Source organism: Podarcis pityusensis (genome assembly GCF_964106645.2).
Source record: "Podarcis pityusensis genome assembly, chromosome: 2".
NCBI classification, from domain to species: Eukaryota; Metazoa; Chordata; class Lepidosauria; order Squamata; family Lacertidae; genus Podarcis; species Podarcis pityusensis.
In genome coordinates this window covers 54924212-54952143 of record NC_138029.1, presented here as the reverse complement: position 1 = coordinate 54952143, position 27932 = coordinate 54924212, and the positions used below count along the sequence as shown (strand labels likewise).

General features: G+C 42.7%; 1 protein-coding gene across 1 annotated transcript in view; it reads right to left on the bottom strand.

Annotated features, from left to right (window-relative positions):
- Positions 1-9775: 9775 nt before the first annotated feature.
- PRELID2 (PRELI domain containing 2) overlaps positions 9776-27932 on the bottom strand; it is a 57081-nt gene continuing 38924 nt past the window's right edge. The window contains exon 7 of the mRNA XM_080997302.1: positions 9776-9982. The gene's annotated coding sequence lies outside the window, so the exon portion shown is untranslated. The remainder of the gene's footprint in view (positions 9983-27932) is intronic.

The window sequence follows — 27932 nt, the reverse complement described above, 5'->3', positions numbered from 1 at the left end:
TATAAACCTTGGGGAAAGCATGAAAGAATGGATTACATTATGGAAAGAAGGGCAATGAGCATATACAGGATTTATTTTTTTAAAGCATAATATGTATTGATCTGGGATAAAATGGATGGTAGGTAGTCTACAAAGGCGTTTTAGGAAATTCCATAACAGTCTCTGTTCTGGACATTTCACCTGATGGATCTTCCTGAATCAATATGTATCACTGCATGAAATGAGGCTTTTCAATAAACTGCATCTAACAGTGTCCCAATATTCCTCACTCAGATTTAGGGGAGTAGGACTATTGGGCCCTGGCCAAAATTTTCTAAATGTGGAAATGGTTGTGGCAATTCTCTTTCATCTTTAGCACAATATCTTCAGGATGTGAATGATTTCATTTCAGAGACAGCAACAACAATGAACAAAAAAAATATGAATGAATGTAAAGTTCTCTGGGGCTTTCTTTCCCATGGAAGTGGAAGAAAAGAAACTGTCCCACATCATGAATAAAATAGCCCATATTTATACATCTCAATCAAAAAGGAAGAAAAGGGAGAGGACTAGGAAGTGAAACCAAGAGTTACACTTGGCTTAGAATGGTGACCATGCTTTACATTCCCTGCTTTGTCCAAGAAGAATAGATTCAATTAATTCTTAAAGAGTTCTTTACCCATATCATCCAGTCACATTCTGAACAATTCCCCCCCCCCCCACGCCTCTTTTCTCATCCTCCTCCCTTCTCTCTTTCAACTGCTAAGGACAAATGTCTTAAACACAACCTGATAAGGAACTGTTCGGAAACATTTGAAACAGAGAAAACTCAGGCATACGGCTATATAGACAAGTACCCCTTGAAACACAGGATTTCAAGATGATAATTTGGTACCTTCTCAAACTGGGCCATCTTTGTGTGTTTACTTGGAAGTAAAAGTATGACTGTGTTCAATAAGCTTACTTCCAGGGACTCGTAGAAAGGGTTGCAGCTTGGCAGAGCTGTGGGGGGGGGGGTGATGGGGAGACTCCAGAGTGGCTGTACCCTCACATCCTATTTGGAAACATAACAGAAGAATGAGAAGAATTAGGAACCTTTGGGTTTAGTAGAGCATCCTCTTTTGGCCTCCACTGCTGGCAGTACATCTACACATGCAGAGCTTTCTGCAGGTGTACTGTGCCTGTGTCCTGTGTACTGTTCCTGTGTCCTGTGTTCTGTCACTGTATGTGCTTCTCCACTGGCAGGACAGCATTTTATGCCACATCATATGAGCCCTCAGCCAACTGAATGCTGATTGTAGGGTTTCAGCTGTAACTGTCACCAATTGCACTCCGTAAAATAATTCATATGCTAGTAAATTGGTGGCATAAGTGCCAGAAACTTTAAAATATGATCTGCTAAATGGTTTCTGCACCTTTATTATGAAAAGTATACTGTGAGTTTAACAGCATTGTTATTAGGCAAAGAAAACATGTTTTCAAATGCATTTTCAACACTTCAGTGCCTTACTGACTTCCATGTAAAAATTTCAATGCAGATTCTATTACAAAATCAGTGACTTCAAAACCAAATTTAAGGTGTCTGTCAATAAAAACAGTAACATTTTGTGTTCCTACATTGTGTGAATGTTCAGTGAACAAATGCTCCACCAAACAATGTTCCGTGTAATTTATCATTACTCTACCTTTGGTAAATACTACTGTCAGCTCTGCTAAATACCTCTGCATTTGATTGCTGATATTCTTGTTTCCCTTTATGTTACTCAGTATATTAACTCTCAGCTTGTAATAAGCTCACAGCAGTCGAAGACCTCTTTTTTTTTTTAATCTGATGAGTCTTGATGACTTGAATAACTTGGTCTAATTAGCTCTAATTGTTTTCTCTCTGTGATAAGAATAAATTGGTTAGATACATCACAGTTAACATGCTTTAGGAATAAAATAAATAGTGAATGGTTTGGGCAATAAATGATGACATATGGAGATTTTCACTGCAAGGCTTACAGCAGTAATCCAGCAAAATGCCCGAACTAATTACCACCACCACCACAAATGATGTTGTTACAAGGAAAGAAGACATGTTGTTGGTTATCAAATGATAAAAGTAGATGTATTCAGATCTATACCCACATTTGTTTTTATAGAATGGAGCTGCATCACTTTGGCCCCATGTTGCAGATACTCTCTGGAAGCAGGTTCATACATCCATGTTTGTCACTTGACTACATAAGTAGTATATGACTTACATATATGAACAGACACCAAAGAATTAACACTGCGGACAGAACATAAATGCTTCCTTACAGTGGCTCAAATACATGTTTTTGAATGAAGTCAATCCCATCTCCTGCTGCCAGGCCTTATGGTCTGATTCACACTTGCATGTCCCTCATTTGATGGCTGTGTGCATGAATGACCCATCCCAGAAGGTATCTGTATTGTTAGCAAGTCCAGCATCACACCTGACATACCTGGGCACCTGCAGGGGCCCACACACCCCTCCATGGCTCAAAGGGAGTGACATACCCTTCCGGTATCGCCACTGAGATTTGCCACCTCTTCAGGTGCCTGGCAGCACTAGAGACACCAATTATCCTCTCCCTAACATCAGCAGTGGTGCAGTCATGGGATGGGAGCCAAGGCACTTTGGCTTGTCCACTTTGTTCCCATTTTATTACACCACCATTGCTACAAGGTAAGGCTATCCAGGGGCGAAGGTGTGGTTGCTGGCTGCAGCACTTCAAGAAGATGAAACTGGAATGGGTGGGGGGCATCACTGGGGGCTCAAGTTGGTACAGGGGACTAACAGTGTCAGTTCCCCCACCAGCCATCTTTGATTCTCTATCTGACATGAAACACACTGTCCAGTTCTTCTTTAAAAAGCAACTGTCTTTTAGATGCTCTCCCACTGACACTTGTGTAAACCCAACTCTCATTGAAATCACCCAAACACATATGTGAGATGCTTACATGGTCTCCTGTCCATGCAGATGTTCTTCAGGGATATTTGGGTCCCTTTTGACCTTTTGATGTTATTTTCATGGGGAATATCCAATCTATGGATTGGAATTCACCACAAACAAGTTAGCATTGACAAATGAGGAAAGTGCAAACTTCCCACAACTAATTGGGGGCTGGCTGATGAAAGTACAGCACACTGACAAAATGATTAAACTGACCAAATTGATTAGGACAGGAGAAGGTTGGCAAAGTCATAAAGATAATAAAATAAAATAGTCTTCTGATTTGGCGTAAGACAACCAAGAGCATTTTCAATATAGTATTTTCCATTGTTTTGCTCCCCACAATATAACTTTATTTAGTTTTATTTATAATTTCTTGCTTTTGGGGGTTTCTCTCTGTCATGAACATTATATTGCTTGTTGTACATTCTTGATGCATTGTTTGAATCTCTATATATGATTCTAATTTTGAAGCTCACAACACTGGGAGAAAACAACAAAACAGCCTTTTCTCTACCACCACAGCGTGCTTCTATCAAACTATTCCTAGTAAAGCTAATTATTCATTTACATGTAATAATTGCAAAACAATGTAAGCTATGGTTAATTTTGTTCTGTTAATTTAATGAATACATTGAAATATGCTATTTAAATTTAAACATGCTTAATCTTCATTATTACCCCCTGCTCAAGACATTATGGATCACTCTCAGTAGGATAAAGCCTTAATTTTAGATTAAAAATAAAAATTAACTGAGATAAAAAAATGAGGCTTACTAGTAACATTGGCTACTGCAACATACTGCCCATAGGACTGTCTAGAAATTTCAGATATTGCAGGATATGGTGGCTCAGTCCTTGATTATAGTGAAGTACCACACATGAACAGACTATCCATTGGCTCCTTGATCACACTTTAAGGTGTTGGCTTTGATATTTAATGCCCATGTTACATTAAAGCTAAGATGGCCTCGGCTCATTGAATGCCTGGGTTAAGAACTTCCTGGGAGCTGCTGCTGTGAGTTTCCTGGAGGAAGAGTAGGATGTATATTTAAATAATAATAACAGTAAATGGGCTGCACAGTGTACTTTAAATGACTGGCTATCTAGAGGGATAGTGGGGGTGTGCTCTTGGAAAACACACCTGTCTTGCTAAGCCTTCCAACAAAGCTGTGACTGGAAAAATAATCTTCGAACCTCATATTCAGCAGTGGCTAGAGAAATGATTTGCTAGGCAATTCTACAAGCAAACACTGTGTCATGATATCAAAGGGAGGGGAACTGCTATGGGGAGGTGTGGCAGTGGGGGTCAGGGCTTGCCACAGACAAGATCATGTAAATTTAAGGTTGGTGACTGGATAGTCAGCCTTGCTGACATCAGAAGCCACAGCCCATGCCAGGGAACTTGTACAGTGTTGGTTGAAGCACCCCACACCTCCACCACCATCCTAGCACTGAAATATGAGGATTCCTTTCTCTCCTTAAACAGCAGTTATACTGAGCTAGCCACTGTGTTGTGTTTCTTTCTGTTCCATGATTAGTTAAGTTGAACATGCAAAGCTGTCTTATGCCAAGTCAGAGCCAAACCACTAGTTTGTCCTCTAAGCCAGGGTAGACAACGTGGCATAGCTGTCAAATGTCCCTTATTTGAAGGGACAGTCCCTTATTCCAGCGCCATGTCCCACTGCTGTCCCTTATTGATAGATGTCCCTTAAATGTCCCTTAAATGATGTCCCTTAAATTTCAAAGGGAGCAGCTCCTCTCCCTCCCTCCCTCCCTGCCAGCCAGGGAGGAGGGAGGCTCCAACTGTGTTGCTTGGCTGTGTTGCTCACCCAATAAGAAGTCTAAGAACGACTGGGGGGGGGGTGGAGCTTGCATGCCTTGTGTGTGGCTAGTTAATGCAAGCTGAGGGGGGTTTTGAATGCTGGACGCCATTTTGTTGCACGTGCTGCTGCAAACTTTGCAGTGCAAAGCCAGGCCGGGGAGCCATCTTAAGTTGAGGCTGCATAGGCCTTGTGGTGCATGTGATTCAGATTCTATTCAGTTGAACCTCTGGTTACAAAGTTGGTTGGACAGTGTTCTCGAAGCTACCAGCATGAGTTTGACCAGATTGCAGGAGGACAGGAAGACTGGAGTGCCTGGAACAGGTGAGGCTGCAGGTCCCTTATTTTGGCTGCTGGTCCCTTATTTTCAAGGCTGCTGGTCCCTTATTTTCAAATCTGTAAGTTGACAGCTATGCAACGTGGTGCTCTCTAGATCATCTCCAATGATCTCAGGCAGTACTGCCAAGGGGCAGGGAGGGGCAGGCTTGTACTTCAACAAGACCTGGAGGGCACCATGTTGGATGTCCCTGTTCTAGCCCAATGTGCACTCAAACTGGCAGCATCTCTCCAGCCTCTGACTAGCTCTTTTCCAGCCCAACAGCTGGAGATACATTCAGCCAGACCAGGGGGTTTCCATATACAGTACATGTTCTATACCCCTGACCTGCAGCACCTCCCAGCACCCAATTGGACCAGACTTGCAGCGAGCCACAGAGTTTATGCATCCATCCTGCTTTTGACAACTGTTACTTAACACTATATTTAAAACGAGCTGCTTCTCCAAACACATTTTCTTGAATGTGCTGCCAAGGATGAACAGAAGGTGTGAACAAAAAGATCCAAGAAAATGGTTTTATTTGTCGAGTTATGGAAAGATTTCAGGTATTCCGCCAGCTATCATTCCCATCCTGATTCTCTCTCTTTCACCCACCGACACCCCCACACTCCCCTTTTCCCGTTTTTGACTGATGAACACCAACAAAGATCATATTAATCCTGTGAAGTTTAATTTCAGCCTCTTTTACAGAGCTGTCCTGGGGAGTCATGTATTTGTATTCCTGCTCAATGGGGTTTTTAATAATGCAATTATCAGAATTGAGTGCCAAGACACCCAAGACTCCTAAGTGCTATGTATTTCTGAAAAATTGAGGGCTTCGTGATGGCTATAGAAAGTTGGGAATGATTTGTAGCGCAATCAGGTTCACACAAAAGCAAAAGGACAAAAAAAGGGCTTCGTAGCAGCACATAATGCGTTTCAAGAATAAGAAGGGAGGAGAGAAGGTTTGGGGAAAGGAAAAAAAGGCCACCATTTTCCAACTGCTTAGTGACCATGTTCACCTTCAAAGTACAGTACTGTACTACATCAGGATGTATTTTTGTTGTTGTTGTTCAAACCAGGATTGGCAAACCTACACCCTTCAATATGTTATCAGGCTCCAACTCTCAGGAGCCCCAGGTAGCATGGTCAATGGTCAGAGATGGTGGAAGTTGGTCACAACATCTGGTGAGCCACAGGTTCTCCATCTTTGGTTTGAGATGTTGTTGGACTACAACTTTCATTATCCCTGTCCATTGGCCATATTAGCCACAGCACATGGGAGTTGGAGTCCAACAACATTTGGAAGGCCACAGATTCCGCATCCCTTGACAACACCCTGTAGATTTTTAGTTTACAGATTTCAGGTCAAGTCAAGAAAGCCATTGTGGCTTCATCACGGAATTCAGCATTATCTGCTGGCTTTGGATAACACAAGGAAGGAAAAGCCATTTTTCACTAGAGTTGCCACCTTTATGGTTAGTCTCCTATCCTTTTCATAGCTGTATGACAGGAAGAAATGAAATAGTGGAAGCTTGTTCCAGAGTGAAACCCTGTATTCAAGTAGCTTCCCCATCAAAACTGCAATATGAAGGCCCACCGATTAATGGGGGAAGGCAGGGTGATTAAATCTGCAATAAAAACATTAATTGATTCATCTAGTGATTAATTCAAGCATTGCTAATATTCTGTTATTTTTAAAAAATCCAAACAGGTAATGGAACCTTTCTGAAAAAAACTATGCTTTTGTTCATGCTTCTGCAACATCAATGAAAAGAACGCACTCACAGCAACCTAATCAGACTCAAGTTCTGTGAAAACACTGTTCCAATTCACCAGACAGTGACTAAATACTACAAGATATATTTTCAGGAGGAATGCAATTCTCTGTGCTGGCTAGGAATTGACTAGATGGCCTCATAATAGTTCTTCTGCATCTCTACATTATACTATTTCAATGCTAAGTCATAAATCATGCTCAAGACAGATTTATATGTTTGCTGCCATGAACCTCTGAAGTGAAGCCAGGAAGCTGCAACACCACAGTGAAACCTTAATAGTCTCCATTCCCACCCCTTAATCTTTCACTAGCAGGGCTGGGGGGGGGGGGATGCCAAGTAAAGCAGAAGCCAACAGTTCATAACTGCATTAGCGTGACCAACAGTCAAAGAGCAGGAGGGCAAATGAAAACAGCTAAAACTAAAACAAATAATGGACTGAAATTGTGAAAGGTGGCAAAAGGAAGTACAGAGTGGCTGATGTATTCAAATCATTGCAGCTTCTAGATAAGGCTGCCAACCATTTAAGATCTGTAGGGCTATGAAACATTGCTTCCCATATATTCAGGATGATCTGCAATGGTGACTGATGCCCATTGGGACTGATAGGAAGCATGCAGGGCGGCAAACAGTAGGTGGTTCTGGAGACTATGAAAGGTCGAGCCAAGGAATCCTACTTCTGCCCCCATTTCCCTCCCTGGTGAGTTATGCTAGGGCAAGATTCATGCTGAGGAGGAATTCCAGTTCCATGACTGTCTTTTTTCCACTGGCTTCATGCTGAGGAGGAAGCAGACAGCCAGGACCACACTCTGGACTGGTTGTAAGAAGGCAGGGGGAAGGAATCAAGACTGATGTTGGTGGGGCAGTGCCCCATTTCCCCTAATGGGCCACTGATGTTCGATGTTTCCTCTGCCCCCGGAGCAGCCACAGCTAACATCCACATATTTGGGATAAGGAGGCAAGAATGTGACATCCATAGAAATATAGGAAGCTGCCATGCAGCAAGTCAGACCATTGGTGCACTCTTGTCTACATCAGGAGTGGGGGACCTTTTCAAGCCTGAGGGCTGCATTCCCTCTTGGCCAAGGGCACACTCCAGCAGTGGGCATGACCAATAAAAATGTAGGTGTGGCCAGCACACATGCACCATTCAACTACACCAGGCTTCCTCAAACTCGGGCCCTCCTGATGATTTTGGCCTACAACTCCCATGATCCCTAGCTAGCAGGACCAGTGGTCAGGGCTGATGGGAATTGTAGTCTCAAAACAGCTGGAGGGCCAAGTTTGAGGAAGCCTGAACTACACATCAAACTACATGGCCTCCTCCCTACGACTCAGTTGTTTCTCAACTAGTCTCCAAGGCTAGGGCTGATGGGAGTTAAGAACATCAGAAGAACCTGATGGATCGGGCTAAAGGCCCATCTAATTCAGCATCCTATTCTTACAGTGGCCAACCAGATGCCCGTGGGAAATCTGCAAGCAGAACTTGAGCACAAGAACCCTCTCCCCTCCCACAGCTTCCAGCAAGCGGTATTCAAAGGCATACTGCTCCAACCATGGAGGCAGAACGTAGCCATGATGGCTAGCAGCCATGGACAGCCATATCCTCTACGAATTTGTCTAATCTTCTTTTAAATCCATCCAAGTTGGTGGCCATCTCTGCCTCCTGTGGGAGGGAGTTCTATAGTTTATCAATGCGCTGTGTGAAGAAGTACTTTCCTTTATCAATAATAATAATAATAATAATAATAATAATAATAATAATAATTTATTTATACCCTGCCCATCTGGCTCGGTTTCCCCAGCCACTCTGGGCGGCTTCTAACAAAATATTAAAATACAATAGTCTATTAAACATTAAAAGCTTCCCTAAACAGGGCTGCCTTCAGATGTCTTCTAAAAGTCTGGTAGTTGTTTTTCTCTTTGACATCTGGTGGAGGGCGTTCCATAGGGCAGGCGAGAAGGCCCTCTGCCTGGTTTCCTGTAACCTCACTTCTTGCAGCGAGGGAACCACCAGAAGGCCCTCGGCGCTGGACCTCAGTGTCCGGGTAGAGCAATGGGGGTGGAGACACTCCTTCAGGTATACTAGACCGAGGCTGTTTAGGCCTTTAAAGGTCAGCACCAACACTTTGAATTGTGCTCGGAAACGTAATGGGAGCCAGGGTAGGTCTTTCAAGACTGGTGTAGGTCTTTCAAGACCGGTCTCGGCAACCGCTCCCAGTCACCAGTCTAGCTGCCGCATTTTTGAATCTTTTGACATCCAGTTTCAATGGATGTCCACGAGTTCTGGTATGATAAAAAGATCCCGTTTCTGTACCACTTCCTCCATAGCATGCATAATTTTATACACTTCTATCCTGTCACCTCTTACCTGCCTTTTCTGTCAAATAAAAAATCTCAAACACTTTCCCCACAGGGGATTTGCTCCATCTAGTCATAGTTCAGTATAATCTGGAGGGCGAAAAGCTCCCCACTCCTGCTGCAGATGAACTAACAGCCCTTCTCAGGAGAGTTTCATATGCCTGGTATCCATATGACTAGATAAGCACTAGGTTTTGGGCTAACTAGGTTGTATAAAAGCTGCCTTGAAGAAAATGAACCTGTTTAGTCTGGACTGCAACAAATCTGGGGTTCAAGATCAAGACATGAAATAGATAGTTAGTTTCACAACTTAGCTGATGGTATCCAGTGATAGATAGTAGTCCGTAAGGTTTTCAAGCAGCACCTTTGGGGATAAAAAGCAGCCAGGGAAAGGTGATTTCAGGGTGTTTCAGAATAGGGCCCTGCAGCTGCCTTTTCTTGAGAATAAAAGTGTCCATTTTAAGCACTAAAAGGGGGGGGGGGAGCACAAATAATGTAACATGCAATTTGGCCCTTGGCTGTTTCTTGTGGTGTAACATCAAATTATACTCAGCATTTCAAATGACTAATTTTTATGTTAATTAACAGCATGCCACAAATTCCCTCATGCCTAATGGATGGGGATTGGAAAAAGCAGCCCTCAAGATATTACACATTACAGACTTTGTTGTTTTTCACTGTGTTCTGAATAGCATATTCTTTGTTTTGTTTTTTAATGCCGATTTGTATGATTGAATTGATTGGAGACTGGCACGTTCAGTTCTGCAGATATAAAGAAAGGGGCTGTCAGTCGCCGGGGCAACAACAGCAATTTCTAAGTTGTCACTTTCACTGGTTGGCTTGAATTTGTTCATTACTTTATTGCTTGAGACCACGTCAGTTGCAAATGCATTCACATCCTTTTTTACCTGGGTGTTGCTGTCCTTCAAACCACTTAATGACCAGCTGATCGTGATACTGTCTAGACTCTGAACATAATAATGACAAAATGTGTATTGGTTGATTCTTTCATGGATATTTATTTTCCATATTGGTATGAAGTTACTCTTCCCCAGGGAAGGTCGAGAAATTCTTTTGTGTAGACCAGCTCTCAGCATGACTTACTTTTAAGCCTAATGATTTGCATCCAATGCAAATTGATTACTTGGTATAGGATGCTTGTGAACTGGCATGTGGTCCATGAATAGATGCATTTCAATCAACACAAAGGTCAACAAAATAATTGCTTGCTTGGAAATCTGACTCAAAGGCTCACAACAGATGCAGCTTGAAGTTATGTGTCAAGGCATGGAGGAAGGTGACACAAGATAAGTCTGACGGAAACTGCCCTGCGACAAAACAATTTGTGGCTATGGGAAAGGGCCATGGCTCAGTAGGAGAACATCTGCTTTGCATACAGCTGGTCTCAGGTTCAATCCCTGGAGAACTGCTTCCAGTCAGTGTAGGCAGTACTGAGCAAGAGAGATCAATAGTCTGACCCAGTATTATTATTATTATTATTATTATTATTATTATTATTATTGAATTTATATACCACTTTATACCCGGGGGTCTCAGGGCAGTTCACAGAATAAAATCAAGACATAAAAACCACAAAATACCTAATAAAAATAAAAACAACAACCCAATAGCCCCTACCCCACCAAAAAACACATTTTAAAAGGGCATAGGATGTAGATTGGATCATCCAAGGCCTGGTTAAAAAGGAACGTTTTTTCCTGGTGCCTAAAGGTGTATAATGAAGGTGCCAGGTGAACTTCCCTGGGGAGGGCATTCCACAGATGAGGAGCCACTGCAGAGAAGGCCCGTTCTTGTGTTGCCACCCTCCGAACCTCTCAAGGAGGGGTGTAAAGTATATCCCTTTGTTCCTTTGGGTGTCCAGAGCAGCACTGTGCATGTCAAGAGGAGATATGTAGGAAAATGTGTCAATGAGCATCCTAGCAGAGGAATTTCTTGCAGCCATAGATTCGTGACGTTCATATTTTCTCATTCTAAATGCTACCCCTCGCTTCTGAAGTTCATTATTTGTACTAAATGTGGGAGAAATGCCCCAGGCCAAAATAAAATAAACTGGGAAGGGAGAGTGAAATGGTTTATTAGCACAGCATGTCTCTTCAATGAAAACAAACGTGTGCCTGGAAATGGCTCATTTTGAGCACTCCGTGCACCACCATGCGCAGAATAAATATTCCATGTTTGGTAACAAACGATACCTCTGCATGATGCCTAGGCACAGACTGTTGATGATTGCTCTTGATTTCAGATTTTCACTCCCATGCTGTGCTTGTCAGGATGGTATGTTATAGACGGGCATTCACTTAAGGCTGCTTCAGACTGAGCATTTCAACTTCCCCACATGGAAAGCACTTCTTTGCAGGGAAATGCATGAAAAGCACAAAGCAGCAATTGCTTGTGTGTCTTTTGGGTTGCGCTGAGCATTCAGCAAGAGAGATGCACATAGACATCATTGGACATGAGCATCCACATGTCCTCTTTTCCAGGGGTAAAATTTGGGACAAATTGCATTTATTTGCTTTGAATGGCCGTCATAGCATCCTCTTTTTTGCTCTTCAAAATATGGCAACTCTACACACATCTCTCCTGTGGTCTGCAACTCTGAAGCTGCTTACTCAATAGAAAAATTGTCACATGCAAATATAAGCAAATTATCACATCACGTTTGTATACCACTCTTCCTCCAAAGAACACCTGGCCAACATGTCCTCACATCAACTTCCCAAAGGTCATGCTGCACCTTCAAAAATAAGCATGGGTTTCAATCCTGATTTCCACTCCTGTTTCCAAAACTGCACCCACCATACTACTCTGGCTGTCAAAGGAAGAGAAAGCTGATATATTGAGCCATCTGCCATGACCTGCAAGCAGCCTAGAGAATCATTGCTGGTCCCATGCGGCGTCCAGGTGTGCTGCGCCTGTGTGCTGAATGCTAGGGAAACTGTCTAGCTGGCAGTGCCCATAGTAACCAATTTGTCTCCACCTGGGTACTGGGCAGATTGACTGGGTCATGCACAATTTAGCACTGGCTGCCAGTTTGCTTCTGAGCTCAAGTCAAGGTGCTAACCTTTAAAGCTCAAAATGGCTTGGAACCTGGCTATACTTTAAGGACCACCTCCTTCTGTATATTCTTCTCCACATGCTTCAATCGTCATCTGAGGCCCTCCTCCATATCCCTCAATCTTGCAGGCTTGTAAACTAAAATAGCTTAAGAAAGTTCACAAAAGAAAAGGTTTCCCCTTCCCTGACCTCCTAGCAGACCCTGTGTCCTATCCCACAATGTTCAAGAGGACCTCCTGACCTCCAGAGAGACTTGGGGGTGGGCAGTGATCGGGTAGCTGCAAGGGGAATGAGAGTATGGCACATTCCCTTCTGTGAACTTCCTTAAATTAACTTACTGGAGGGTCCAAGCCTACAGGTGTCAACATCTTGGTTGCTAGGTGGTAACTGCTAACCCACCTGGAAGATGGAATGAGTCCCGTGACCTAGCCAATGGTTTGTGTAAAATAATGCAAGTTTTCACATCATGCATTCTTTCTCAAGCATTGGTGTTCGAAGCAAAAATGAGAGGTGAAATTACACAGCGCCTTTGAAATATGTTCTTAAGAACTTATGCTGCATCCTCCATTGTTAATGGTGATCTAGCTCAGGAGTCAGCAAATTTTTTCAGCAGGGGGTCGGTTCACTGTCTCTCAGACCTTGTGAGGGTCCAGACTGGGGGGGGGATGAATGAATTCCTATGCCCCACTAATAACTCAGAGATGCATTTTAAATTAAAGCACACATTCTACTCATGTAAAAACACACTGATTCCTGGACCATCCGTGGGCCAGATTTAGAAGGCGATTGGGCCGGATCCAGCCCCCAGGCCTTAGTTTGCCTACCCATGCTCTAGCTGAATTAAACATACACTTACCTAGCTGGCTATAAAGTGTGAGTGGTTGATTTGGGGTTTTTTAATCCTAAATGGAGCATGCAAGAGAAGGTAGTGCATCTGTCTCTCCCTCCCCTAAACCAGGGACCTCACTGTGCTCTGCTGTTTTGAGCCAACCCACCCCCAACCCTAGACCAGCTTCCCAGTTCTACAGGAACTAAACTGTGAACAATAAAATGCTTGCACACTCTCCAGAACAAAAGTTGATCGATAAAAATGTTCTTATGTATTTTGTGCACCTGGCTCAGTTTGGCTATTTATAGAATCGTTCCAACAATAGAATGCCTAAAGCTCTCGATCAAAATCCCCACCCTAAAGAATAACATTCCTAGCAGGAATAACTTCAGGATATATGTTTTAAAAAAGCAGAAACTTCCAGGGTTGCAAGTATCTTGATAACAAACTTTGTTACTTGCCACAGTTGGTAGTTCTAGAAGATACTGAAAGATTTGCCAAGGCCCTGCTCCTTTTATGTTTCTGTCACAACAACGCCCATATACTAACTGCATTCACCAAGCGCTGCTTATTTGCTGCAATTAGCATCAATGAACTTTAAAGGAAGTTATGCAGTTATGTCAGGCTGCAGCCCTAAGACACACAAGAGAAAGCCCCACTGAATGCAACAGGACTTGCTTCAAAATAAAGATGTATAGCAGGGGTGAAGAATCTCAGCCTCGGGGATAATGTGTCCTCCATTTGGCCTACTGATTGCTAGGAGTGACACAGATACCATAACTGAAGACCAACTGAACAGCTGTGAGCCAGACATTTTAAGAGACGAATGTCCAATTGTGTGGGAATTCTTGCTGCGGTCAATAAAAATAACTCCCTTCCCTCCCACCATATGGCTGGGCTCTGTCAAGGAGACCTTGATCAAAACCCGCTCCAGAAGAGTAGGCCAAAACCTAATCGTAATTTTTTAATGATTGAGAAACAAGAAGTAGAAAGGTTCGCTACTGCTGCCATATTGAAGGATATAGAACAAGGGTTATTAATATGCACCGTCCAGATCAGTGCTGGAATCTCAATGCATCCCTGAAAATAGGCAAAAATAGACCTATGAAGGAATACTCAATCTATAGTGGTTTCTAGAGTGCCCTGGATATGTCCAATTCAGAACAAATTAGAGATAATGGTCGCTACACTCTAGCTCCTTAACCCCTTTGCGGTGACCCCATTTCTTATTCAGTGCAGGGAGCTGCCTCATATGATCTCAGTATAATAAAATACCCACAGCAAAAGGCCAATACCCCAAAGTCCACAAGAAACAATCAAATTCCTAAGAGTGTCCAAAGTTTAATTTAAAAAAGAATCCAGAGATCTTGAGATGTAATAAATTGCCTGGTTCCTTTAAGATTATTTATATTTTTTAAAAAAACTCTCCTCAATGTAAAAGCAAAATTTTCACATGCACTCTATGTGCTTTTTATAAGCTTTCAAAATTAATACCAAGAAAATAAACAAGCATAAAGTACACAGTGTTTCTCTGCTTTTAAAATAAGTATTTTTGAATAACTGAACTGACACTTTTTGTTCACTGTCCTATAGTTTTTACAAAAAAAAATACTTCACAATAGCACAAAAGCATCTGTATGGTATTAATGGAATTGACTAATTCTCCTAAGCCCCCCCCCCCCCACCGTCTGTTCTGTTATCTTAGGATAAATTGTCATCTTAGAAGCTAAAGAAGAAAAAAAGCATTTTTAAAAAAGATGGGGGAAGTCTCTCAGCTTATTTTGGATCCAGCAGTTTGGATCAAGTAATGAGGCACAGAACCCCATTACGGAAACTGCCACCCACACCATGACAAGACTTACTATGAAAAGAGCAAGAGAGCAACAATAGGAGGAGCTGGCGCTGGCTAAAGATTAACTGAAGTGGCTGAATTTAAGCAGAGGGTGCTGTTAGGTGGGTGGCTAAATCAAAAAACCCAAAAAAAGATGCCGAGGCCACACAAAAAATAGCAAAAAAATCTGGGTGACAAATTTAAGACACACAGTTGCAGGAATTGTTGTGACAATGGGAAAGTTTGGTGTTCGGGTGCTTATATGTCAAACTTAAGACTCTATTTCTTATCCAGTGTAGGGAGCTGCTTCATATGATCTTGATATAATAAAATACCCACAGCAAAAGGGCAATACCCCAAAGACAACAAGAAACAACCAAATTCCTAAGAGTGTACCAAGTTTAATTTAAAAACTGCTCTTTAGTGCTCAATCAGAGCAAATGACCATTGGGTTTTCCATTCACCTCCTTGGACCTTTGGTGATCTCATTTTGAAGGAAGGCTATGTTTCAGTTCTCATCCTAACTGGTCTCCCATCCTTGCAGGGGAGAATACAGTAGTTGCTGCATACCCCACCAGGAAGTGGTCTGACCATGGCAATGGAGTGACATCCATACACACTCCTGTTTCCAGACCCCACCTCTCTCCGCCTAATTCAAGGCGCACTGCTTTGTGCTTTGAACTGGTGATGATTTCAAACAGGTGCATGGTATCCATGGAAGCCATGAATTCCTGACCCAGACCTGACCCATCCTCAGGATGGATGTTGAAGCCAGTCAAAACCACTCCTGAGACCACCTGAATACAATACAATACAATACAATACAATACAATACAATACAATACAATACAATACAATACAAATATTGGCATTTTATTGGCATTATGAGTTAAAACATTTCAAAACCCTGGGATAAATTTAAAAGAGACAGGAGTGAGGCTGTCGAGGATCACAATGTACTCAATTGTTCTGCTTCACCCTGTCTATTCCCTAGAGAGATGATTCATTAAGAAGCCTTTTGGGTAAGATGGCGATTGAAAAGGAAGCCACTGAAGCAGTAATGTCCTTGTCCCTATCCGCTAGGAGGAACCTCGTTTGGCTTTCTCTTGGAGCTGTTGGTCACAGGTCCAATATCTTGCTTAGTGTCTGTTTGCGGAGTCTGCTGTGCAAAGGGCAGTGAGACCACCTCCGTCCGAGAGGCTGTTGAGCAGCTGAATGGGCAAGTACACCGACAGCATCCCTGATCTGTCTCTTTAGCTCAACACCAAAACTAATGCAGAAAGTTAGTGTTTAATGGTTGGGGGGGGGGAGTTAAATGTCTAATAGTCAGGCTCATAATAATATAATAATAATAAAATACTTTACTTCTATTATTGCTATGTCTTGTTTTTCCCCTGTCAATTACTACTATTAGGTAATGCAAGAACAGACAATAGGCACTGTCATTTTAAACAGGATTGGTGGCTATTTACCAGATAACTAAAGACTCATTTGATTGAATGCATCATTGGATTCAGATACTGCCTTGTTATTTTTTATTCCATAATGCTGTCATTTTTGTATGTTCCAACACTATTAGATTTCAATCATCCACTTTGCTCCTTTTAAGGTCATTGCTTTTATATTACCAGTCAGTTGTAAATCCACACATTCTTTTCGATCAGAAAGTAAATGAAATTGGGTCTCCTGGCTGTGCAGCCAGAGACTAATGTCTGCTGAAATGAATGATGAGACTCAGTTATCCTCTGGTGCTTCCACCTTTTCTCTACCTTCCTCCACAACCTGCTACAGGGAGCACATGAGAACATAAGAAAGGTCCTGCTGAGTCAGACCAATGGCCCATCCAATCCTGCACCCAATCCTGAAGTCCTAGAAGGACTGATAAACATTTGCAACTGCACGTGTAAATGTATGAGTTGTTCATCTTTAAGGGAGAGGATAATTCACAGTTGTGTGCTGTAGCTGCTGTCCCCCATTTTTTAATTTGCATTTCATTTATTTGTTAACATTCTTATATTACATTGGTAAACGTTGTCATATTACATTACAGGACTTACTATAATATAATTTCCAACATGTATACAAAAATTATATACAAATTTTATATACCTAGAAAGAAAATGAAACAAAAAAGAAAGAACAAAGAGAAAAAACAAAAACAATTTTCCCCCAAAAAATCGTATACATACCAACACACTAGACTTCCTGTCTTTCCTGCTGTATATTCCTTTTTTACAAATGAATGTACTCTTATTATTGTATATTTCTTTACATATTATCTAATACATTCCTATATCAATATGTTCTCTTAGTCTTATTTCTCAACTCAGTCTCACTCTAACGTCAATTAAATGCTAGCATAGACAGTGAACCTTTACTGTATTTTTGAACATATGTTTTATATCTATCCCACTTTTCCATAATTTTTTGTTTTGAATTGCCTCTCAGGGTATTTGTTAACTGCGCCATTTCAGCACATTCTTTTAGCTTGTAATGCCAGTCCGTTATTGTCGGGGCTTCTTGTTCCTAAAGGCCTTCGGGATGTCCCTGCCAACAATGCTTAACAGAAATGCCTCTGGTCTTTTTTAAAAAGTTACTCCAAACATTTTTTTCAACTCCTCGTAAATTAAGCCCCAGAACACTTTGATCTTCCTACATGTCCACCACATATGATACATGTCGCCATTACTCCCACCACACCTCCAACAAGTATTCACTAAGTTTTTTAACATCTTTGATAGTCTTGAGGGGGTGAGATACCATCTGTGCTGCATCTTTAACATATTTTCTTTGATGTTATAACACACCGTAAATTTCATATTTGTTTTCCAAAGCTCTTCCCATTTGGCTATCATTAATTGACATCCAATGTCCTGTGCCCATCTAATCACTGTTTCCTTAACCTCCTCCTCCTTAACTTCCCATTCCAGGAGGAGTCGATATATTCTCAAAATTACCCTGATTTTATTATTTATTAATTCTGTTTCGAGTTTAGAGGGCTGATTATCAAATCCAATCTTTTTATCTTGTTTAAATATTTTGTATATTTGATGGTGTTCCAACCAACCAGAAAGCTGGTCTTTTATCTCCTCATATTTTCTAAATTTAATTTGGCTGTCCTCTTCTAATGTTTCCAACAGGATCAGACCTTGATTTTTCTACCCTAACATTCCAACAGTGGCCAAGCAGATGCCTCTCAGAGAGAGATGAGGAACCCTGTCGTCCTCCAGAGGCTGCCAGACTCCAACTCTCACTAGTCCCAGCAAGCATAGCCAACGGTCAGGGATGATGGGGGTTGCAGTTTAACAACATCTGGAAGCCACAACTTCTGTCTTCCTGGTCTAGGAAGTTCACAAATAGGGCATGGCTATCCATGTAGGTTGTCCCCTTGTGTAGCATCTCAGACTTGTGGGGGCAATTTATGTGAACTTGTTCCTCTTCATAGGAGCCTACTGGGTCAGGCCAGTGGCTCATCTAGTCCAGCATCCTTTTCACACAGGGGTCAACCAGATGCCTATGAGAAGCCACAAACAGCACCCAAGAGCAACAGCATTCCTTTCTCCGGCAATGGGTATTCAGAAGCCTCCAAACAGTAGAGTGGTCTCTCCTAACTTCCCATCTCTTATACAATTAAGGCAACAACTTGTTCCTAGATACTGCTACTGTCCGCGGGCTCCCATTAGTTCCCCTGATCACTAAAGAGAAGCGGGGGAACAGAGCCCAGAGCAGCAGGAGTCTCCTGCGACGTGTGGCATTTGTTCCATTAGCATGTCACTCTGTACTAATGCAGATGGACAAAGATCACCCGCCACTTCCAAAGGTTAAAAGCTTTTCCATTTCGAACTTTCTGCTGAATGTAATTTTGTAGAGATAAAGCAGCACCAGAACATAAAACCGTGCCCTTTATTCCTGTACATACATAATTCAAGGACACTAATGAGAATAGAGGAATGTGGCACTGTGACCGCATCGAGGGACTCTTCCAGGAGAGGGCTGCAGACAAAGCGCAAATGGCTGGCCTTTAATGACTCCTCCTGCATCGCTGCGACGCGGAAAAGGGTTCAGGGGTTCCAGTCCAATTGTCTTAGTCAAAAGGCTGCCTTTGGAAGGCTTCTTTGGGGGAGGGAAGGAAAAAAAGGGGGAAGAGTAAAAAAGAGGAAGTGTTAATTGCAACCAAGACTGGCCGGTACACAAGTAAGGCCCATTCTATTATGATCTGTGTATCATGCAAGAAGGGTAAACTTTTTCTTAAAGGAATCTTTAGGAAATATCGATCTTATTGGGGGGGGTAAGAACATAAGCAGGGACGCGGGTGGCACTGTGGGTTAAACCACAGAGCCTAGGACTTGCCGATCAGAAGGTTGGCAGTTCGAATCCCCGCGGCGGGGTGAGCTCCTGTTGCTCAGTCCCTGCTCCTGCCAACCTAGCAGCTTGAAAGCACGTCAAAGTGCAAGTAGATAAATAGGTACCACTCTGGTGGGAAGGTAAACGGCGTTTCCGTGTGCTGCTCTGGTTCACCAGAAGCAGCTTAGTCATGCTGGCCACATGAGCTGGAAGCTGTCTGCGGACAAACGCCAGCTCCCTCGGCCTATAGAGCAAGATGAGCGCGCAACCCCAGAGTCAGTCATGACTGGACCTAATGGTCAGGGGTCACTTTACCTTTAAGAACATAAGCTAGGTGTAGAGCAGTTGTAGACATCAGCCTTGCATGTAGAAGGTCCCAGGTTCAATCCATAGCCTTGCCAGGTAGGGCTGGGAGCAGGGCTGTCTTAAGCACATCCAGTGCCGTGGTGCAAAGATCCCTCCGGTGTCCCCCTGGCAACTCCAAAACAAGGAAGGGGGCAGTGGAAAATGTCCTCTGCCTCCCCCACTGCTCTGATCCCCGGCGTGGTGGCAGTGACCAAGCAAGAAAACGTGCTGGCAGATATGCTTTCTGGCGTCAGGGCACCAGAGAAGGCAGCCCAGGAAGGCTGCGCGCTGCCTTTCACCAGGAAGCAGGAGGACGACAACCGGGAGCAGGGCTGTCTTTAGCAGATGCAGAGGCTTGGGAGGGAAGCTGCACAGCTTCCATCCTAAGCCTCTTTGGGGATCACTCTCCTCCTGCAGAGGCTTGGGAAGGAATCTGCATGCCCACCAGCCATATAGTTGGCCGGGTGCAGCTGGTGGGCATGCAAGGAAAGGGGAGGCTGCTGGCACTCGCTAGGGCGCCCCTGAGAGGCCGGTGCCCTGGCACAATGAACCACTAAGACCAGCTCTGGCTGGGAGAGATCCCTCCCCGAGACCCTGGGGAGCCACAGCCAGTCAGGTAAACCGCAGATGGACCAATGAGTCTGACTCAGTATTAGGCAGCTTCCTATGTTCCCAATAAATACAGACGACATAGTGTTAGTGTAGGGGTTTGTGTCAGCAGCATGTAGATAAGTCCTTTGCTTACACACACACACGTATGTGTGTATAGAGAGAGAGAGAGAGATTGTGAGAGGTTAGAGCAGGCTTCCTCAACCTCGGCCTTCCAGATGTTTTTGGACTACAACTACCATGATCCCTAGCTAGCAGGACCAGTGGTCAGGGGTGATGGGAATTGTAGTCTCAAAACATCTGGAGGGCCAAGGTTGAGGAAGCCTGGGTTAGAGAGCCCAGAGCTTGATTGGTTGCATTCAGTTGGCTGCAGTGTGGCTTGTTTACATGTGGGAGGGGGTGGATTGCTGGGTCAGGTTAGCCATATTAATTTGTATGCCATTGTGGAAGATACGTCATTGCCTTGTTGTGCACAAAAATGTCTCTCCCTACATGTAAACAAACTGTGAAAAGTGGAGGTGTAATTTCCCCCATTTATTTGCTTGTTTTATACCACTGTAAATAAAGACAGAGGACAGAGCAGTGCAGGTACAAAAACTAGCAAAGAGCTAGTATAGTGGCTAAGAGACGGGCATTCCAACCTGATTAGCAATGCGTTTGTCAACCAAATTTATAGGTGACTCTTCATTATGTAGGAATCACAGGATGATTTCTGGAAAAGTGTAGAATTCCTGCCCCACAGCGTGCATTTAGCACCATCATTGAATGGCTTCCAGTGTAAAACATTCACTTCTTTACCACCCTATTCAGCTGATTGTAAATTATGTTGACTGATTATAATGTATTTTATACTGTCATAACCAACCCTGGAGCTTTACAGTAAAAGGCAAGTAAGAAATATCATCATCATTATCAAACAAACCAACCATATAGTACTAATACACTAACATGCAATATAAAACAATTTTGGGCTGACAGCATCAGATCAAACAAAGACCTTAGGTATAAGTGGAAACCACAATAAGTCAAGTATCTCCAGACACCTGAGATAACAGGTATGTTTTCACTATCAGAATTTCTTAGAACAAAATTTATGGCAAGTGTCTACATTTGATAAATGCTTTCATACTAATAATACTTGAACCAGATTCAGAGATGGGGAAAAAGAGGGGATTTAGTCATGGCAAACAATCCACTTAAAAATGGCCACCTGCGTCCCATGAGGTGGCCCTATTTGGAAGAAAAGGTTACCTATGACGGCTTTCTTGTCCTTGTCAAAGCCATCAGAGAGGCCTGGGCTGAACTTGGTTTGCAAACACAAGAATGGTTTTAAGGAGGTAGTCTGCTCCTTCTAAGTGTACAAGAAAAGAGTTTTTCTATCATCAAGGTAACATGTGGAAGGTTATGGCGAAAGGTGCTTGCTTCTGGCTTCCAGCTGCAAATGGATCATTAGAGCCAGTGAGGATTAAAGGTGCACTTAGCTAACCTAGGAGCACTTTTTCCATTTGATGGTGTGTTTCCTGGAACAACTCTACCCTGGTTTTCAAAATAGCATAGAATCAATTCAAAAAGGACGACTCTTTGGCAGGATTGTTGGAACAGTGAAACAGCATCTCCTATGGAATGTTTAAAGGAGTGGCTTTAGGAAGCTACAACCCTGGTGAACCTTAAGCACCCATTGTTGTAATCATCATAGGCTAAACTGTGGCCTATAAGGCCAGTGCTTTTATATGGCTGGCTCACTGAGGCCAGCATTTTAAATCATCATGAGTGAACTTGATTTTATAACCAAAACAAGCAGAGAGACCACCTTTTTCACCTTTCCTGTCCCTTGACCAGCAGTTTGATGAGCAAGTGCACATATGAACAGGTGAAGTTATCTCTCATGGAGATGCTTTGTTAAGGAAAGCTGCAACCACTCAAATTCTGCTTGTGGTAAAAGCTAAGGAGATCATTCAACATTTAAAAACTTCCCTATACAGGACTGCCTTCGGATGTCTTCTTAAGGTTGTATAGTTAACTCCTTGGCTCAGGGATCGCATAGCTCCATAACCTCCAACATTACTCTGATGAAAATAGGGACGTCCTAAGGAAAAGCAGGACATTCTGGGATCAAATCAGAAACTGGGATGGCTTCTGTAAATCCAAGACTGTCCTTGGGAAATAAGGACACTTTGGTTGAATATACACACATATAAAAAAAGTTGTGAAAATGCTGTTGTAAAAAACGTTTTGAAAAACATTTTGAATTTGCCATGGCTCACAATCGCCTTCTAGACACATTTGTATAATGCACTTTACAACACACTTAAAATGTTTTATTTGCAGCTGTGTAGCTGAGTCCTTGGAGGACCAGTAGAAAAGCTGGCAACCCAAGGCAAAAGGTGCTCAGAAAAAAGCTGGTTTCCTCAGTTTATATTTCATACTGCTCTTTCCTAAACACAACAAACTGAAAGAGTGGAAAGGAACTGACTTGAAAATGAGTGAGGAGGGGAGGCTGGGAGAAAAAGTGAGAGAAGGGCACTGAACAGAGAGTGGCGTTAACAGGATAAGGAGACGGTAGCAAATAAGACAACCTTTGCAATGCTACTTGGGTCTTACAATCCTTGGATAAAAATGCTCTTCACCACAGCTAATAGGACCCTACTTGCACATTCAAGGGGAAGGGGGTGGAATTTGCTTCATGAGACATAAAGTAAGAGCTTTTGAAAGAGATTGTATTTCAGATACCTGGCAGGTAGCAATAAAAAAAAGTAAAACAAAATGGTGGAAATTTACAGCCTCTTCACTTCAAAGACAGTATTAGTGACCTGCGCTTTTGTTGGTGTCCCCTCCAATAGCTGTAACTTTTTAAAGCGTTTTTTGTTTACAAGGTAGCAAGGAATGTGATTTATTTTTATTTTTTTTAAAAAAAGCATTTCAGAGTGCTTCAAAAGTGTATCTTGATAGCACTGTCTCCTTTTGATCAACCCTTGATAATTGGCTTCTTTTTAAACAAGTATAATTCTGTTTTCTTCCAAGATCAACCATAATTATGCATGGCAAGTTTCTGAAATGTAGAACTTTTTTTGTTTTGTCTGAAAGAAAGATGCTTCAGTTGCTACTGTCCACCCACATTTTCAAACTGGCTTTTGTGGGGATGGGGTGGGGGAATGAACAGAAAGAAGCTGGCAGTTCTGTTAACCCCCTTTAGGCTGGAGTAGAGGAAGCACACAGATTCGAAAAGCAGGATTGGATTAGGGCCCTCTCCTCACATTTCTCACCCACACCCACCCACACACCTTTAATGGACTTTCAGAAGATAGTAAAAACAAAACAAAAAGACGTCTCTGGGTTGATAGAAGGCTGGTGGTTTTATTTTAAGTTGTTAAATGGTGGCTTTATCTTTTTAGCCTTTTACGGAAAAATGCAGAGCATAAATGCTTTAAATCTTAATTACGTTTTCATTCTGACCATTTTTGTTTTAATGGGATTGTTTTGTTGTGTAATTTAACTACTGTGCACAATGTTCTCTAAACGGTTCTTATATTTTGTAAACTGTTTAGGATCTTATTTTGGCATTATGTACATAAATAAGCAGAGGAACACTGCTGGTCTCCGATTGGTCGACAGTGACGAATCAGCCTGGGGATTTGCACTCTTCCTATGAGATCCTGCAGGGGTCAGGCACATAGAATCAGTGAACCACACTCCTGAAAAATTCTCTACCTGGAAGCACCCAGTGAGATGATATGGGACTGAAACCAGGCTACACGGGCTGGTGCTCAGGCTGATGAGCTCACTGAGCATGTAAATAGGCCAAGTGGCTTGTTTCTTATCTGTATTCCTTTCCTGAGGACAGAAAATTCTTCAAGGCCATAAGGATAGCTGAAAATCCAATAACCTCAGGTCAGCTCAAATGCCTCATTAGGTGTTGTTGTTGTTGTTTAGACGTTTAGTCATGTCCAACTCTTCGTGACCCCATGGACCAGAGCACACCAGGCACTCCTGTCTTCCACTGCCTCCCGCAGTTTGGTCAAACTCATGCTGGTAGCTTCAAGAACACTGTCCAACCATCTCATCCTCTGTCGTCCCCTTCTCCTAGTGCCCTCAATCTTTCCCAACATCAGGGTCTTTTCCAGGGAGTCTTCTCATGAGGTTGCCAAAATATTGGAGCCTCAGCTTCAGGATCTGTCCTTCCAGTGAGCACTTAGGGCTGATTTCCTTAAGAATGGATAGGTTTGATCTTCTTGCAGTCCATGGGACTCTCAAGAGTCTCCTCCAGCACCATAATTCAAAAGAATCAATTCTTCAGCGATCAGCCTTCTTTATTGTCCAGCTCTCACTTCCATACATCACTACTGGGAAAACCATAGCTTTAACCTTTGTCAGCAAGGTGATGTCTCTGCTTTTTAAGGTGCTGTCTAGGTTTGTCATCGCTTTTCTCCCAAGAAGCCGGCGTCTTTTAATTTTATGACTGCTATCACCATCTGCAGTGATCATGGAGCCCAAGAAAGCAAAATCTCTCACTGCCTCCTTTTCTTCCCCTTCTATTTGCCAGGAGGTGATGGGACAAGTGGCCATGATCTTAGTTTAGGTAAGGGATCATTAATATTAAAATGATCCATCTTGACTTTTGCTGGAATGTTTGTATAGCAAAACAAAAACCACACACACACACACTTTGCAAATAGACCACACGTGATGGAGAGATGGAGGATCACATACAATGGTACCTCGGGTTACATACGCTTCAGGTTGCATACGCTTCAGGTTACAGTCTCCGCTAACCCAGAAATAATACCTCGGGTTAAGAACTTTGCTTTAGGATGAGAACAGAAATCACGGGGCAGCAGCGGGAGGCCCCATTAGCTAAAGTGGTGCTTCAGGTTAAGAACAGTTTCAGGTTAAGAACGGACCTCCAGAACGAATTAAGTACGTAACCAGAGGTACCACTGTACACACTTTAAATGCTGGCTGTCACCTGGCCTACTGTAAAGCACCTGGGAGTTTTAATTTATTTGTATGTTTCAGACTGCCAGTGTAAAAACAATCGCTGGAATTGGGAAGGGCAAATCTGTCTTCCATTATGTAACAGGAAAAATGGCAATTAAATTAAATGCACTGGATAAATAGAAACAACTCCTATGGCATTTGGAATCTGGATATATGTTATGAAATCATTTGGGCACGAAGAAAGTATTTAAGGTTGAAATCCAAACACCCTTTTCAACAGGCTGGAGGGTGGCAGCACTGGATTTGGTGCTAACATCACTCTGCCCAGCCCTTCTGGCCTCCAGCAACACCAGCATTGCTCCTCCAACACAGAGCTCCCCCATTCTGTTTGCTGAACAGCTAGGCAGAACTTTTGCCAGCAAGGCAGACCATGGAAAGGGAAGGAAGTGACATGCATTGCAGGGGGTTGGACTAAACAACCCTTGGGATCCCTTCCAACTCTATGATTTTATGACAGTGTGGAGGCCAATTCATGCTTGATTATTGCTGTTTGCCTGCCATCCACCACAGCTGGCCTGTTTAACCCTACCATTCCTCAGCAGGGGTTAAAGTCACAGCCCTTATGCATTATTTTCTCTTTCTACCATTCCTAAATCTCTGCTGCTGCAACTTTGTATATCTTAGGTTTGTGCTTTCTGGTTATATTTAATTTTGTCATTTCTTCTCAGAGAATTTGATGCAAGCTTTCATCATTTCAAACTGTTCTAATTGTGTTAAACTTTCATTTGAATTAGTCATATCTTACGGCACACATAACATGTCCATCTGTGGAGGCAGAGAATAGGACGTAGCTGAGAAAATGGGACAGCGAGGGCTCTGTGATGGGAAAGAAGTTACGGTAAATAGGAAGTTGGATCCTACAGGAGAAACTAGTAAGGACAAACACATTTTACCTTCATATTTTTCTCCACCCTTGTCCCAGTGTTAAATACTTATCTGTGTTTTTCCTGCCATTTTCCTCAAGGAGCTCAAGGTGGGGTAGATGGCTCTCTTCCTACTTGCTTAATTCCCACAACAATTCTGTGAGGTAGGTTAGGCTGAGTGGCAGAGGCTGGCACAAGACCAGCGAGTTTCATGATTGAGGGGGGATTTGAACCCTGGTCTCCCAGGTCCTAGTCTGACACTTTAACCATTACACCACACTGGCTGTGTGGTAAAGCTATGACAAGAGTGCTACACAAGGTAATAATGTGGAGTCTATATTAATTAAGTGATACCAAACTATCCAACCATGGAATGCTACTCCGGTTTCAACAGCTTCAGAAACTTAGGTAGCCATAATATACTAGCAGTACAATCATATCTACTCAAAAGTCCTGTTGAGTTCTGTGGGGCTTATTCCCAAGTTATGTAGTACAGGGCTGCAGTCTAAATAAAGGGGTGAACAGGTGGTACACTACTGGTTTGATTCACCTCCAGCTGTTCTTTTTGTTTATCCCTATGCAGTCAATTGTTTAAACTTCAAAAATAAATAGTAACAAAAACAATGTGTCTATACAGAATTTTAATTCAGATGGCATGTTCAAGAATATTTCCTAATGACTGACCATGTGCTAGGAATTCTGGCAAGCCATCTTCTGGTTCTGACAAGCTTGTTCATCATCAAAAGCTTTATGGACAGAAAAAACATGAAGATTTACTATGGCCTTGAGGATAGGCTTCGGGTGGAAGTTGAATTCTTTACAACTTGACAACTGAATGAGATCACTTTTAGCTCAGTGTCTGGAATACAGAAACTTGGTTTCATTCTTAAAAGCATACTAGTGGTGCGATCCTATGAATGTTTATTCAGAAGTAGAGTCTACCTCATTCATGTGCGTTTACTCCCAGATGTGTGCATACTCTTGCAGTCCAAGGCACCAACTGGCATATCAACCCACATTTGCTTCCAGCAAGAGGATGGATTACTAAGCCAGTTAGAAAAATGAAGGTGTACAGCTCAATCATATGCACACATATTCCGTTGCAACCCAGGGATTTAAACAGAAGCGCAATGATCACACAATGTAAACACATATTGCAATCAAATATCAGTAGGTGTAGAAAGCAAGTATCAAATGTTCATGAACATTCAGTAGATATTGAAGGCTTTTTACCTTATGCCTGTGCCAATGCCAGAAGTCCACCTGGCACCATGGTGGCAGCCACAACCAAAGCTTCCCCCCAGCAGCTGGTATGCAGTCCTTATTGTTTCTGCACTTCTAAAGCAGCTAAAGCACATTCCTAAAATGTTCACTTTACAGTGGTACCTCTGGTTAAGAACTTAATTTGTTCCGGAGGTCCGTTCTTACCGTTCTTAACCTGAGGTACCACTTTAGCTAATGGGACCTCCTGCTGCCGCCACGCCGCCACTGCCACACGATTTCTGTTCTCATCCTGAGGTAAAGTTCTTAACCCGAGGTACTACTTCCGGGTTAGCGGAGTCTGTAACCCGAAGTGTTTGTAACTCGAGGTACCACTGTACAGTATAGCATTTGAGGTTTGCTCTCAGTTTAGTGTGTCCCAAGAAACCCTCCCCATTACTCACCACACTTTTAACTGTGAAAAGAATACAGGCGGATGGCTTTAAAAGCAACCACTCTAAAGTTTAGAGTCTAAACAATATTGTGACAAATTTAACTTTCTCTTTCCACCAACCTCCTATCTCCTTTGTAACTTACTTCCCCTCAGGAATTCATCTGTCA